The following is a 14487-nucleotide window of genomic DNA, read 5'->3' on the forward strand; positions in this document are numbered from 1 at the left end:
GCTGGTCGGAGGAAAGTGGGGCAAAGTAGGGCGAAAGTCGCTTAGCGCCGTTTTTGGAAGGGGTGAGCAGGAGGAGCAGGAGGAGCGGGAGGAGCAGGAGGAGCTGGAGGAGCTGGAGGAGCTGGGTGCCAAGGCCAAGCCACCACACATGGCCGAGATTCGGAACGCGGTGGGGACAACCCCTGCGGCTCCTTGGACCCACTCCAGACCCTTGGGTTCGTCCTATTAATAAGTATATTTGCCTGCCCAGTTCTCACATTGCACTGCCAGCCTGAAGTGCCGTTTAAGTCTTTAATGTTCTTAAGAAGGGCGTAATCCAAAGGATTGTACAGCAATTGAGTTGACTTGAAGGATTAATCAATGAATGTGATAATTACTGCACTGTATGTATAGGGGTGCACAATTAAGTAATGTAATCAAGTTTCTTGCCTACAAACTATAAGTATATGTACATGAGCTATATAAAACACAGGTGGGCCTCTTACGGATACTGTTGCCCACGATAGGAGCATCCAGGACAAGGAAACAGCACAGAACTAACCCATTGGCTTCCGTTCTTCCGATGGCAACGCGATGGCTCGCCTCGGGGGAGCCACGATATCACATTTTCCATAGCTTTGACCCGTGCCCATAATTCAAATTGAGTGGCAATGGCTGCGCTGAAATAGAATGCAGGCGGCTGCGGCGGCGGGGACGGTAAGCAAATTGGTTTCAGATTTAGCCCGACCGGGATGGCAGGATAGCAGGATGGCAGGATAGCAGGATGGCAGGATAGCAGGATGGCACAGATACACGAACACACACGGAGGCATGTAGACATAGACACATGTTGCCCCAGGGGCGAAAAGAATCACGACACCAAAAACGGGTCCTGCCACTGTCCATATGTGCGAGTGTGTGTGTGTGTGTGTGTGTGCGAGTGTGTGTGTGTGTGCTGCCTTCTATGTGTCGCCTGCGGTATTGAACAGATGCTGTCGCCTGGCCAAGATCAACAATTTAATGGGCATCGTCGTCCTTGTATCGTAATGCCTCGTCCTCAGGCTGCCCTGTCGTCCTATCCTCGCATCTTCCTGTCCCTCTGTCCCCCCGTCCCCCTGTCCCCCTGTCGTCCTTTCGTCCTGTCGCGTGCAATCGCCTGCGAGGCCCTGCGGCAAATGCTTGTTAACTAGTTATGCGGCGGCTCCGCTGTCCGAAACTTTAAACATCTGACACTAGTGCCAATGAACAGGAGCGACAACACCGTCGCCAACCGCCAGAGGAACTTTTTACATTTGTGCGACATCAGCATGACAGTTGATTAATTCCATTAGGACGGCGTTCTGGAGCGGCGAAGCACAAGGAGGGCGCGGAATGGTTTTGGGTTCGTGCCCAGGGCCGCGGCAACGGGGCGTATGAGCGATTCGCGTGGAGACCATCGCATAGCGTATACGCAGCGTGGGCCCGTCATATTTTAAGCCTTGTGACTTTTCAGCCCCGGGACTTTAAGCACAATTAGCAGTGAGGTCCCACTGAAAAGATGGCTTTACCATGGCTTCCCATTACATACAGATTCCATCGAGCTGTTTGTATCTCGGGCATCGCTGAAGTGCAAGTTTCCCTCCATCAGGGGTCAAAGAAACCTTTTCTCTGGGGTTAAGCGCAGACCGATTCGGAATTTGTCCAAGCAAATCGGAAGCCCTCGCCCAAGCTTTAAGTTATTGTCTGAATGGGTGCACCAGATTGATGGTAGGGTGCTGGGTGGCAGGATACCGGGATACGAGGATACTAGAACACTAGGATACCAGGGGCCGGTAGACAAAGGGAATCGCGACTAGATATATTTTTGTATATGGGACAAAAACCGCTTATCGCTTCAAGTCTACTCAAGCGTCAACAGAGCGATTCATTCGAGAATTTCTTATGCTTCACTGAACCAGAAGTGTCGTCGTCGTCGGCCACATCGTCGTCATCCTCGTTCGCATCGTTGCTATACAAGTATATATATATCCCCCATATATATATATGTATATATATAGAAATACGGACACACACTTGCGAACACGGGGGACAGAAGTGAGTGTGTGTGTGTGTGAGTGTGAGCAAGTCATCTACCCCGTGGATTCCCCCGGCAACCCTGCATCATCATTCACACCGCCATTGGCCAGGCGGTTGCCCCTTTTTTGCCAACGCATTCGATTTTTCCCCTCTCTATTGTCGGTTTTTATTGTTGTTTTTTTGTTGTGTTTTTTGTGTTTTTTTTTTCTGCGTGCTTCGTATTCTTGTCTAATGGAAAATTATTGAAAAGAAAAGCCAAATTGCACGCTCAATTTTCTGCAGGGCTCGGCAGGAGGCTGTCATGTCCTGTTATTTCTTCTCCCCCATGATTTTTTTCTAATGCAGAAAAAGTAAAGTGCGTCCAAATTGAGCACAGACAGTGAGTCGCAGAACCGGCAAGTGGAACAGGCAAAGAAAAGCCAACCTCGCCGAGCAATCTGAGCGGAAAAGGATAACAGACTCCCAGCAGCCACACTCGCACACTTGTCAGCCGAAAAGGAACTTGGACGGCTTTTATCACTGCGGATGTCCACCTAAGTGACGGCCCACAAGCCAGACTCGCCAGACTCTATGCAAATCGAGACTATATGTGGGTTAATCCATTTCAAACATTAAGTAAAAGGAAGAGTCTTGGAGTCAGGAAGTCATGGGAAAACCCATTAGAAGGGTAGCCAAATCAATACTATGATATCTATAGTAGGCTCGAGTCGAAAATAGTACGCAGTATGAGGTTACTTCCTTTGTAAGAAATTAAAAACTATTGACCAGATTATGTCAGTACTCATTTGCTTATCTGTATCTCGCAATCAAGTAGATATTTATTATCTATAATTGCAACATATACCAAAGTTATAGTTTTTTTGCAAGTGGAATGAGTACCAAAAAAGCAATTTAAATGACCTGTAAGAGTAAAAGAAATCACTCCACTCCACAACTGTAGAGTTAGGAGACAGAGACCACTTTGTTGACTCGACCAGCTGAGGGATCTGGAGTACCATTTCACTTTAAAGGGTTGAAGGGTGTGTAATGAGTGGAGAAGCAGTCGACCTGCGGGACATTTCTCCTGCACCTAATCTGCGTCGAATGGCCGAGAAAAGATGGCCAGGACGTCGAAGGACATTGCCAGCTGACTTTAAACTGCGGTGCTTTAAGCTTATGATTTATTCAAGCAAAACAATTTTGCATCACAAAAGGGCATAGAGCTCACGGGCCGCTGACCAGCGAGCAGAAAGCGCAACAAAGTGCTGGACACTGGTCAGCCACCCACAGGGATTTTTCAAGGGAAATGCGAGGGAAAGCGCGGGAAATGAGGGGGCAATGCGGGGGAAATGAGGGGAAAATGCGGGGCAGGCAAGCAGAATTATGCATTGGGGCACAAAGGAAGAAAAGAAAGCGCAAAATGAGCAGCGAACGGGGCGAAATTGCCAAACAAAGGCCCCAGCTCCACAATTGACGTGGCAGCGAAAAGGGCGTCCCGAGAGCGGTGGCAAGGGGGCGTGGCAGGGGGAGGGGGAGGGGGAAGGGAGCTGTGTGCCCAGGGTCTGCACTTTACATATATTACAGATGCCTACGCCTACACACGGCCAACTTCGCTGGACCCGCAAAGTAGGCAACAATTTCTCTGCACCTGCAAAAATTTTGAAGGACTTGAGGTCTGAGCGTTTGTAATTTTGAAAGGACGCAAAAGCACTTGAAGAGTGCGGAAAAGGGCTGTCTTACGGTGGATTCCTAATCGGCATTAAATTCCTTTCACAGAAATGCCAAAAAAATGTTTTATTAGGCTGCTGCTCGGGAAGTTTCAAGTAAAGTGGAAAGAATTTGAAGATGACTCGTTCAATAATATTATGTGCAATTCCCACCTTCTTATTTCAGTAAGAGTTCTTGATAGAATTCCTTCCCTGAATGCCATGAAAGATTACACAGACTTTTCGTCGGAAGTCAAATACTCAGTCGAGTTTCACGGCCTATTGATGTGGTTTCCCTCCACACTCGGAACGCATCTTTCTTTCTCTGCAGCGGAGTTGGGTGGCCAAAGGTGGACGAGTGGGTCGAGGCGCCACAACAATGGAGGCATAAAGGGGAGTCCCCCGTGAAATCAATTTCGGTATCTTAGTCGTGCCCGTTTCGCTTCGTGCAGTTCGCCAAAGGACGTTGCGGCTCGCTCTCGAACAAAGGAAAATATCTTTCATTAACTAATTAGCTTACTTTTTCCATTTAGCGGGGGCAGATGGTGCAGGAGCAGGAACGGGAGCAGGCAAAGTCCAATCTCTGTGGGTTTTGCTTTTGTTTCCAGCCTGAAAGGATAACGTGTAGCACGGTGCTCGCATTAAAACACAACTACTTTCTCCGCTCGGTCTTATCCTTGCTCTTGCTGGAAAGGAAACAGGCGGATATGGCTATGGCTATGGCTATGCCTTTGGTTTGCCCGTCGTTCGGTCTTTGTTATTTTACGCTTTAAAATTCTTTTGGGCATGCCAAGCCAAATTTGTTCAGCCTCCTCCATCAGCAGCCACCTTCCCCGATTTTCGCAGCCCCCGCCCTCCATCGTGCTCTTCCACTTTTCCGTTTTTCCCGTGAATCGAGAAGCGTGGAACGTGGAACGTGGAGCTGGGAGCTTGGAGCGTGGAGCATCGAGCATCTGCGGTCGGAGCCGCTTCGTCATCGTTGTTGCCTCGTTGCCATACACTTTGATTAAAGTGAAAATAAATGAGGGTCCTAGGCAACTGCTGTTGGCCTAGACCCATTCTCTGCTCCATCTCCATCTACATCTACATCCCAATCCCCATTCCCATTCCCATTCCCATTCCCCATTCCGTTCCATGGCCCATTTCCATTCCCATTGCGCCGTGTGCGTCTTTTTCAGCCGCTTTCTGCTCCTTTATTTTTTCACCAGCTCTCCACTGCGGGCAACTTCATTAGATGGCTACAAACACAAAATTCAGGCGGCCCGAGCCATCCGTTTGCCTCTGTCTTGGCTACAATTAAATAGACCGTTATAACGCCGGCGATGAGCAAAAGGACGAACGAACTGAGGACGAGAACGAGGACGAGAACGAGGACGAGGTTGAGAACTATGGTGGGGAAATTCATTTAAATACGGGCCGCAATCGGGGGCCGGCGCAAATTAGTCAAAGCAACTGCTTACCAGCTCTGAAATTGCTGGTCTCCGGATCGTAGTGGCCCAATTGGAGGCCCAAACTGGTGGATGGAGCTTTTAGCACTGGCCATCTTCCGCAGGCACTGCGCCAAAAAGGGGGGCAAGTACGTATCTATCTACAATCATAAAGGTGCACACAGCACTCATGCAGCCAAATTTAAAGTGGACTTCCCTGGCTAAACTTCTTCTAACGCACGGCAATATCTTGCATAATAAATGTTTAATAAATATTTGTGTTTCCCAGGACAGAGCACCAGATAAATAAGCTGCCTAAAATATGGAAAGTTATTCCCATCTCCGAAAATACACCAAAATTGGTACTACGTTTAAAGACTAAGCCCCACATTACCCTGCACACATTGGCGGTATTGGGGTATCCCTATACCCTCTTCATCCAGCGAAAGATATAAATAAATGCCGTACCTGTCGTGGCAAATTGAAATGGCACCCTTGTCCAAACACTTGATGTTCGTGGACACTGGCCCATGGGATTCAAGTTTCGGAAAGTGGCCGTTCAAAGGAAAGCACTCACTTTTTCCCCCAGTGCAGGCGGCAGCCGGGAACTTTTAAGACCCTCAGCTGCGAACTTTGCCGAAGTCCAATGCCAACAGCCTGCACATGGGCAGATACAATGGCCAATAAATTGGCGATCCGCCTGGCTTATTAACCAGCCGAGGAGGTGTCCTTTGCGTTTAATTCAATAATGCAGCGGCAACTCGTTTGTCATTTGATGTGTGTGCCACGCCCACCGAGGAGGTCCTGGCACAGGACGATGCCACGATGCCTTCAATTACTTATTGCCCCGTCGGTTGTCAGATTTTCATGCGGTGTCATGTTCGTCGTGTGCCAGTCGCCTTGCCGAATCAATAAATTCGCTTCCTTGCCGTGCGAGGCCACGCCCCCTGTGGACCAGAAACCAGGAGCCTGGAAGATGGAAGCTGGAAGCTGGAACCTGCTGCAGGAGTGTCTCCGGCAGATTGCTTTAATGCCAACTCACTTACGGTGCCTCTCAAGCTCATAAATTTGTTGCCGCCCGTTTTAAACAATAACTTCATTTGCAGGCAACTTTTTAATATGGCCATGTAAATATATGCAGAGCAGCGGCTGCGAAATCTGAAATCGGGAATCGGGCGAGGGGGAGGGGGGCAGGGCGTGGCATGCGGCTCGGCTCGCTGGCAGAAACTCAATTTAATGCAATTATAGTCGACATAAAATTGATAAAGTGCGCTGCTGCATGTGCCGAGAATAACCAGGCGAAACGAGGCTGCAGACTGGACAGGGAGGAGTCCACCACCCACTAGCCACCACCCACAGCACACATACTCGTACAGGCGTAGAGTGTAGCTAACTCACACAAGCGTGAATGGGTGCACTGAGAGAAAGGGCCACGCAGTTGTGGCCAAATCAAAGTTTGAATCGCTTCTCTACGGCAGACTTCATGGTCTAAGGACATGGCTACAAAATAGTTTTCCTTTTCTTATAACTCGATACTATCCTTAACATGGGTTGATATAAGTAAATAATTTTACAGTGTGTTATGTGCTATATGACGGAATTTCGGGATGCTTTCCAACCAACTAATCATATATTGCCTTGGCTTAATAGACTTTCATTGCGAGTTTCAATCGAATTCGAATGAAATAAAGCTGGCCAAGTGATTTTTCTCAGTGTTCCTGCGGCACTTGGACGCATTGGCTGTGGAAATTAATTACCAGTTGGTGCATAGAACTGCAAGGAAAGAGCTGCCGTGGAGAACAGAGAGCCACCACGAGATACTTTCGGTTGGGCACTTGCGTTCTGATTCAGACTTCGTTCATGGCTGCAGCTGGTCCACCCTGGACCACCCTGGAGCACCTCTACTGGCCACTCGACTGTTATCGGCAACTGTGCGGGATTTCATAAATTTCACTGGCCATGCCAAATTAAAAAGAAAAATCGGCCACGCCGCTAAAGCTAACAAAAGTTGAATCGTTAAAAGGCAAAAAGCAAAAAGCAAAAAGCGAACGAGAAATTTGTGGCAAACTTTCGCAGACTTTCGCATTTGAAATTACACAGAAAAAGTGTGACAGAGGAGGCCAGTTAGGGGATTGGGAAAACACAAGTGGGCCAACATCGGGCTGGTCAAATCAAAAATACCATCTATACCACACCAAGTCGATGGGAACACACACATTTCTCTGGCGATTGCATACTACGAGTATGGCCTCTGACAATTGAAAGCCGATGAAAGAAGAGCTCAACAATAAATTCAAGAACATTTTAGGGAATTTTTTAAGCAAAAATTTACAGCTGTGAATGAAGCACGTAATTATACGTAAGCATATAAATATAATATAATATATTTCTTTCAGTGAAACGCTTTTCCAGGGTGGCGGCGCAGCTTAGAGACCTTTCTTTATAGGCGCCCAGGTTAATATATCTTTTCACTTTTGCGGTCCGGGTCAGCTTGTATTTTATTTATACATTTTTATATAAATATACGTATATAAATGTGTATTTTTGACTGGCTCTTTTCCAGCGAAAATGTTAATAATTGGCTTGGCTGTTCAGGGCAGAAGGACCTTACGATAAATTGCCAGGGATATTATCGTTCCTGCCGCCGCCTCGTCCTTGTCCAGCCCACCACCCACTTCCTCCCACTTCCCACCACCCCGCAAGCCGAACTGGAAATTGATTACAGTTCATTTCATTTTGGCTTTGTTTATTTCCTTGCCCTCGTTTCCATTCACTGGCCCACTTTTCCGCGCTCCTTACGCCAACTGATATGGCCAGCGGTTTTTCACTTTTCCGTTTTCCATTTTCCATTTTCCATTTCAATATTTATTTGTGAGTTATTATTATTATTATTGCCGCGGCCCTCGCTTCCAACTTGCCCAAATATTACTTTCGCGCTTTTTTCGCCCCACTCCCCGAAAAATTCGCTTTCCGCTGACTTTTATTTCATTCCGGGGAATCACACGGTCCAACCGCTCAACTGTTAAGCCATTTAGTTCTGAGTTCTCTGTTCTGTGTTCACACAATAATTTCGGGGGAACTTTTCAAATCATTTCGGCCTGATTATTCTTACCACTTGCGGGCCCAATCAAAAACACTTGGACAATTTAAATCCCCAACTATTTTGGCAAGTTGCCAACGATAAATGTGATTTGCAAACGATTTATCAGCGCAGACTGAAGATTTTGCAAGAATAGTTCGGGTGTTTGCTTCTTTTTGTTTGCTGCCCAAGCAAGTTTTTAATGCTACCCTTTAAACTGAAACTTCTGGCAATTTCAGTATTATTTACGCAAGTCCACAATTTAATTTAGTTCGTCCGGATATTTCAGTGAAAATAAAGGCATTATATTTTATGAGTGTGTGCAGATTGGGGCTGTTTTCATGCGCCGCCAATCGTCTGGCGAATTTCACTCGAATTTCATTCGAATTTAATGGGAGTTATGTTATTGTTTTTGGTTTTGGTTTTGTTTTTGGTTTTCTCCTCCCGCCCAGCAGATAAATGCTCATTAAACTGAATAGCCAGCAGCGATAATTGCATAAGTTTGATTAGTTGTATAAGTCTCGTTTTAATAATGCAAAAGCCGATCTGCCCCAATCAACGCGGCACAAATATTTAATATGCCAAAACATATCGCAGCACGGGCGATGTGCCCCAAATAGTGGGGGCACTTGGGTACAGGCCAAATTATGTTTATAAGTGAACCATTAGCGTATTGATTGAATAGCAGCTAAGCCAGGATAATGCGAGGGTTTCCTCAATGGCGGCCCAAATGAGCCAGCACTCGAGTCCTGTGGCGAACGAAAGGCATGGGTCTCACACAAGTTAACAAGGAATATTATTTCAAATAAGATGGTCTAACAAAAGGCTCAGTTTTTCTAGGAGTTATCATACACTTTATACTGAATGCTGACTACCAAGTAAAGCTGATGAGATATGCACTCTATGTTTTATTTATTAAAGAACGAAAGTCATGGGTCTCACACAAGTTAACAGGGAATATTATTTCAAATGAGTTGGTTCAAAAAAAAGCTCAGTTTCTAAAAGGATGTATAAGCAACTTAAACAACTGATTTTTCTACACTTTATACTGAATGCTGACTACCGAGTGAAGCTGATGAGATATGCACTCTTTGTTTCATTTATTAAACTCACATTTTTACCAGCTAGTAGTAAAATAAACATTTGATTGACGTTTCCCAGATAAAGTGGTTGAATAAAATAAAACTCCTTTGGAGCAGATTGCCACTCAAACCGAATTCAGCCCGGCTTCTTCACTTCCTCACCGCTGTTCCGGGCATTAACTTTGGAGGTGGAAAAAAGTGAGCCAATTCGAGGGTTAAGCATCCTGACTGCGCTTCTCATTCATTCTAGTTCGGCGTTGCCACTTGTCGTGCCGAAAAGTACAGTCGCCACTTGGAAATTTATGCGACTCAGCGGCTCATTAAACACCGAAGACGCTTTAATTCCCTCCACTGCCCTCGCCCACTGCGACTTTCCACGACTTTCCCCGCTGATTAGCAGTGGATTGTTGTTGTAATTAATAGACGGCTACACCCAAGCACACCCCCAAACAGCAGACACACCCCATCCACACCGCCCACCCCCATCCCAGGACCACCCACCGCATTAGAGGGTTGCCAGGCAGCGGCACTTGACGCAGAGGGCGGTCCTTCCGCACAAATCTGTCATAAATGGCACGGCGACAAGAACGAAAATGCAAATCACAATGAGCCTTTTTATTTTGTTTTGGGCCAAGTTCGGACTGTCTTGCCGTTTTGGCCATTGTTGTCGGGGCCACAAATATGCGCATAATTAATTTGCCGCCTGCTTTTTTCGGGATTTGCTGAGTAGATTAAATGGCATTTTGTCGGAGTGTATGCTGTGTTTTAATTAACCCGAACGACCAATGAATACTTACCAATCGGCCGACCACTCCGGTGGTCCGAGGAGTCCAGCCTCTTGGGTTCGGAATGCTCAGCAGGTCCTGATGTCCCGGTGTCCTGATGTCCTGGACGCCCGATGTCCTGAGTCGATTCGACGCTAAGTACGTAATGCCAAAGTATGCGGTCTGCAAGGGAGCAACAAGCAAATGGAATTTCTTAGTTTACGACCCAGTGCAGAACGCCACTCGGCGGCATCATCATGAAAAATGCAAGCAGATTTGACAGCCATTTGCCACGAAAGGATGTCCCGACAAGTTCCATCCGCCCAGGAGCCAGCAGCCAGCAGCCAGGATCAGGACACAACTCGCAACTCGGTCCGCGTCGAGAGCTAAAACCAAGCCCAACGACGACTGACAGCTGCTGGGCAAATGGCAAAGGCAAAGGGCGAAGGGCGAAGGGCAGCAGGCAAAGGGGACGAGTGCAAGCTGCTCACGTCACTTACAGCTCAAGTTGTGCCAGGATTTGTATGCCCACGAACATCCTGCATTTGCAGCCAGTAACAGGACACCCCGCACCCCGCACCCCATGTGTGCATAGTATATTGGCCGAGTTGCTCGCTCGTATGCTTATTAAATATTTTATACTCGTTTCGTTTCGTTTTGGCCAGGCCTCCGGCAGCCATAAATTAAGCCAGGCAATGAAAACATTTAAATTGCAATGTTATGCAGCCCAAAAGGCCGCCCACGCCGCCCCCAAGCCCACAAACAGTTCAATTAATTTTGAATGGCCTTAGAGCGCATTCTGCACTCGCATGCATATTTTTGGGGCCATTTTTCCCAATTATTTGCAGCTGCAGCGTTGGCACTTGGCCCCCGAATAAACTGGGCATAAGGATAATCAGCAGCTTATGATTATTCGTATTATCCCAGGAGTTGCATGCTCCAGAGCTGCGTGTTGCACTTTGCGGGCAGCCTGTACGAGTCTGCTGGCTATCTGAATAATCTGGCAGCTTTCGGGACTCAGCAGCATCTCGGACTCAGCACCTAATAAGTCGGATGCGAGCCAATCAGCTTGCTGCTGTGCTGCCAGGCTCTTTTTGTGCCGGATCCTGGCTAGTGCCTAATTGAAAAGTAATCCCTTTGCCATGGACGCTTTTCGCCACTGCTCCTGCACTGGCAGAAACCCACTGGCAGTTTGGTTAACAAGGAAACGTAAGTTTGTATAAGAAAATATTCAATTAGTTAATAGCTTAGTGAGGAAAGAGGAGTTCTAGCTACATATTACATTACATTATAGTTACTGCTTCCTAGATGATATGAGCTATATATTCGCTCAGTGCAGCCCTTTTCCCCCGGCTACACAAAAGCACATACACACGCGTACATATGCTCGCATTTTTGAGTTGGTAATCCGCGCCAAAACAGCGCCAACAACGCGCAGCATGGAGCGGAAAAAATATTAATTGGAAACAAGAGGCTTTCTCCCCGCGGATTGTTCCGGTTTTGTCCAAATGCACTTAAAACGCTGCTTTAGTTGCGTTCCGGAAGGGGGGGTGCATTGCAGTTGCTCTTGTTTCTGCTGCTAATTATAAACACGAAATTGTTAACGAGAATGCAACAATATTACTGCATTTTTATGGGCACTCAAGCAGAGTGGATCGTTTAGGGCTCTCGAGTACCTTTTGCCGAATGAAGACCATTTTGACGGATTTGCCACTGGAGAGCCTTTCCATGGCATAAAAGGTGCGACTGAAGTAGCTTAAATATTTGGAATAATACTGAATCCACCTCCAAAGCATTGCAATGGAATACTTTCACTGCCACCAGAAACTGGCCTCCTTTTTTATCAGTGTTCGCACACAGCCTATTATGCCCATGTTTCCTCATTAAGTCAGATTCCATCTCAAACAGGAATTTAGCAGGGAAAGGAGCCTACTTTTCGGAACAGGCACTTTGAGGGCAGGCAAACTTTGTCGCTAAATCATGTGACTGTCACTGGAGAAATTTTCGAAAACAAGCCATTTCGTGTTTGTCTAGGGTATCACAGGCTGCTGCCACGCCCCGCCGCCACCGCCCCTTGCTGGCCAGCAATTGGCCACCAATACAAGCGTATTGTATACTGTGTTCTGTGTCCTGTGTCCTGTATGCTCTGTGTACTGTGTACTGTGTGTACTGTGTATACTGTGTGTTTTGTGCTTTGTGGCGGCACAATATGAGAGCGCTCGACGTGCGAATTTCGCGTAAATAAATTTAATATCTGACGCAATCTGCCACGAAAAACAAAGGCCCGAGAGCCAAACAGCCAAACATCCCAACAGCCAAACAGGCAAAGAGCCAGAGAGAGGCGAAAAAAGAAGTGAGAAAAACGTACAACATTTCCGCGCCACGACTGTGTTGTGCTGTCCTTCTTTCCGCGCATTTTCCTGAATTTTCCGCCCGCCATTGGCGAGCGATAAAGAGAAGGGAACGTAAACGTAAACGAATTTGTAACTCGATGATGTCGGCATCGCAGCTCACTTTGTGCGCCGTGTTCCAATTTCATTATGCAAAAATCCGGCGAAAGGCAGCGAGTATCCAGTATCCAGTATCCCAGCATTCAACACCCAAACACCCAAACACCCGAAAGACCGACTAGAATGCGCTGCAAAACTGATTAAACAAAACACGGGAAACGGACCGGATGCTTATATATCGCGGATTTCCATTTCGTAAATAAACATGAATGTCCCCGACAATGGATGGCACATAATTCGGGGCGAAAATATTGGCGTGACAAGCGGATTTTTTCGTCTCCCATTAATTGGCTCCAATTGCAGTACAATGTGCTCAGTTATGGACATATTTTTCTGTTCATTGAGTGAGAAACCAGCATTTAATAGCAACAATTGCTAATGAATAAATAATAAATCAAATGCTGCTGGATTTCGAAGTAAGGGGTGGAGTAACTCCAGTTGGAAGATTTGAAAACCATTCACTTGGTGTTCCGAGTAATTTCGATGGCTCCACGAAATGGTCAATAAAAAGATGTGTTCCCAAAGCCCGATGCACAGATTCCGACTTCTGTTGCTGCTTAAAGACTGGGCATTTCTCTAAAACTCCTGCCGGACATCGTTCGCTATCTCTGGCCCGACTTTTGCCGGCATATAACATTTTTATTGCCCTTATATTTGGCTGTCCAGACTTTCACCCCTCCCATTGACCGCCGGCGGCTGTTGTTGTTTTCCGACTTCTGCCGTCTCATTGAAATGTTGAATTTTTATGACACTTTTGCGTTGCGTTGCGCTGCTTTTCTGCAAATATGCAAATTTAGCGCCACGCCCACATCCTATACTCCTATATACATATATATATATATCCATGGGCCGGCCACGTGAACAGCCTCCGAAATAAATGTACAAATGTATATGAAAATGGCCGTGTTAAAGTTTTTTAGGCGGCCGCTACACTCGAACAAAAGGGGGAGTGAAACATGAATGAAAACATGAAAGCGCATATGGACATTTTAAGCAGCTTATTTACTTAAGCCGAAATAGTTGCAGCACATGGAATTGCCTTGCTCAAACTCAACCCTCGAAATATATGCACACTTTTTTTTTGCTGTGACCATCAGGACATGGACACGGGGGCGGTTGAAAGTGGGCGTGGCGCCTTTCCACTGACAGTGGAAATATTTATGCATTTGGCCGCGAGGCAGTTTGAGAACTCGGCTGATGAGAGTTGGGTGGCCCCACTTTTAATGGCTGGCACAGGAAATTTATTTTTCGAAGGGGGCTCAGCATCGAGGCTTCTTCGACTCAAAACTTGAGCTCAGATAAAAGTCATAAAGTTTGTCTCCAGAACAACTTACTTTCCCCTGCGCCACTTCCGCCGCCTTGCCCTCTGAACTCTGAACTCTGCACTCCAGTGGCTGCACTGGCAGAAAAGGTGCTCACTTAGGTGGCTAGTATCCCCAGTAATAACACAAATAGAGTGGCTAGTGGCCTAGTGATAACTGGTCTTTATATATATACATATAGCTTATTAGTAGGTTGTCATAGTATAAATGTGCTTCTTGTTCGTCATTATTTGCAGAATCATCTTTCCACCTTGTTAGCTATATATATGTTTATATTATATTTGAATGTTTATTTATAAACTGAGCGCACAATGGAAGATTTATTGAATAATTCCTTATAAAGTAACCAAGTCGTAGAACCACTGATACGAGTCCAAGGAAATGTTTGCTCACCTTTGGGTGGCCATCATTTTGGCATTGGGCAATTTCAATTTTCTATCGGGGAAATTCGCATGGCAGACAAAGAGCGAGGAGAAGTCGACGACAAAGCGGAGAACTTTAATTAAATATCCATTTCCGATGCCGCATCCGATCTGTGCGAGTGTGTGTGCGAGTGTGTGTGTGTGTTTGTTGTTTGCTCGTGT

This window comes from Drosophila teissieri, chromosome X (genome assembly GCF_016746235.2).
Source record: "Drosophila teissieri strain GT53w chromosome X, Prin_Dtei_1.1, whole genome shotgun sequence".
Classification (NCBI taxonomy): Eukaryota; Metazoa; Arthropoda; class Insecta; order Diptera; family Drosophilidae; genus Drosophila; species Drosophila teissieri.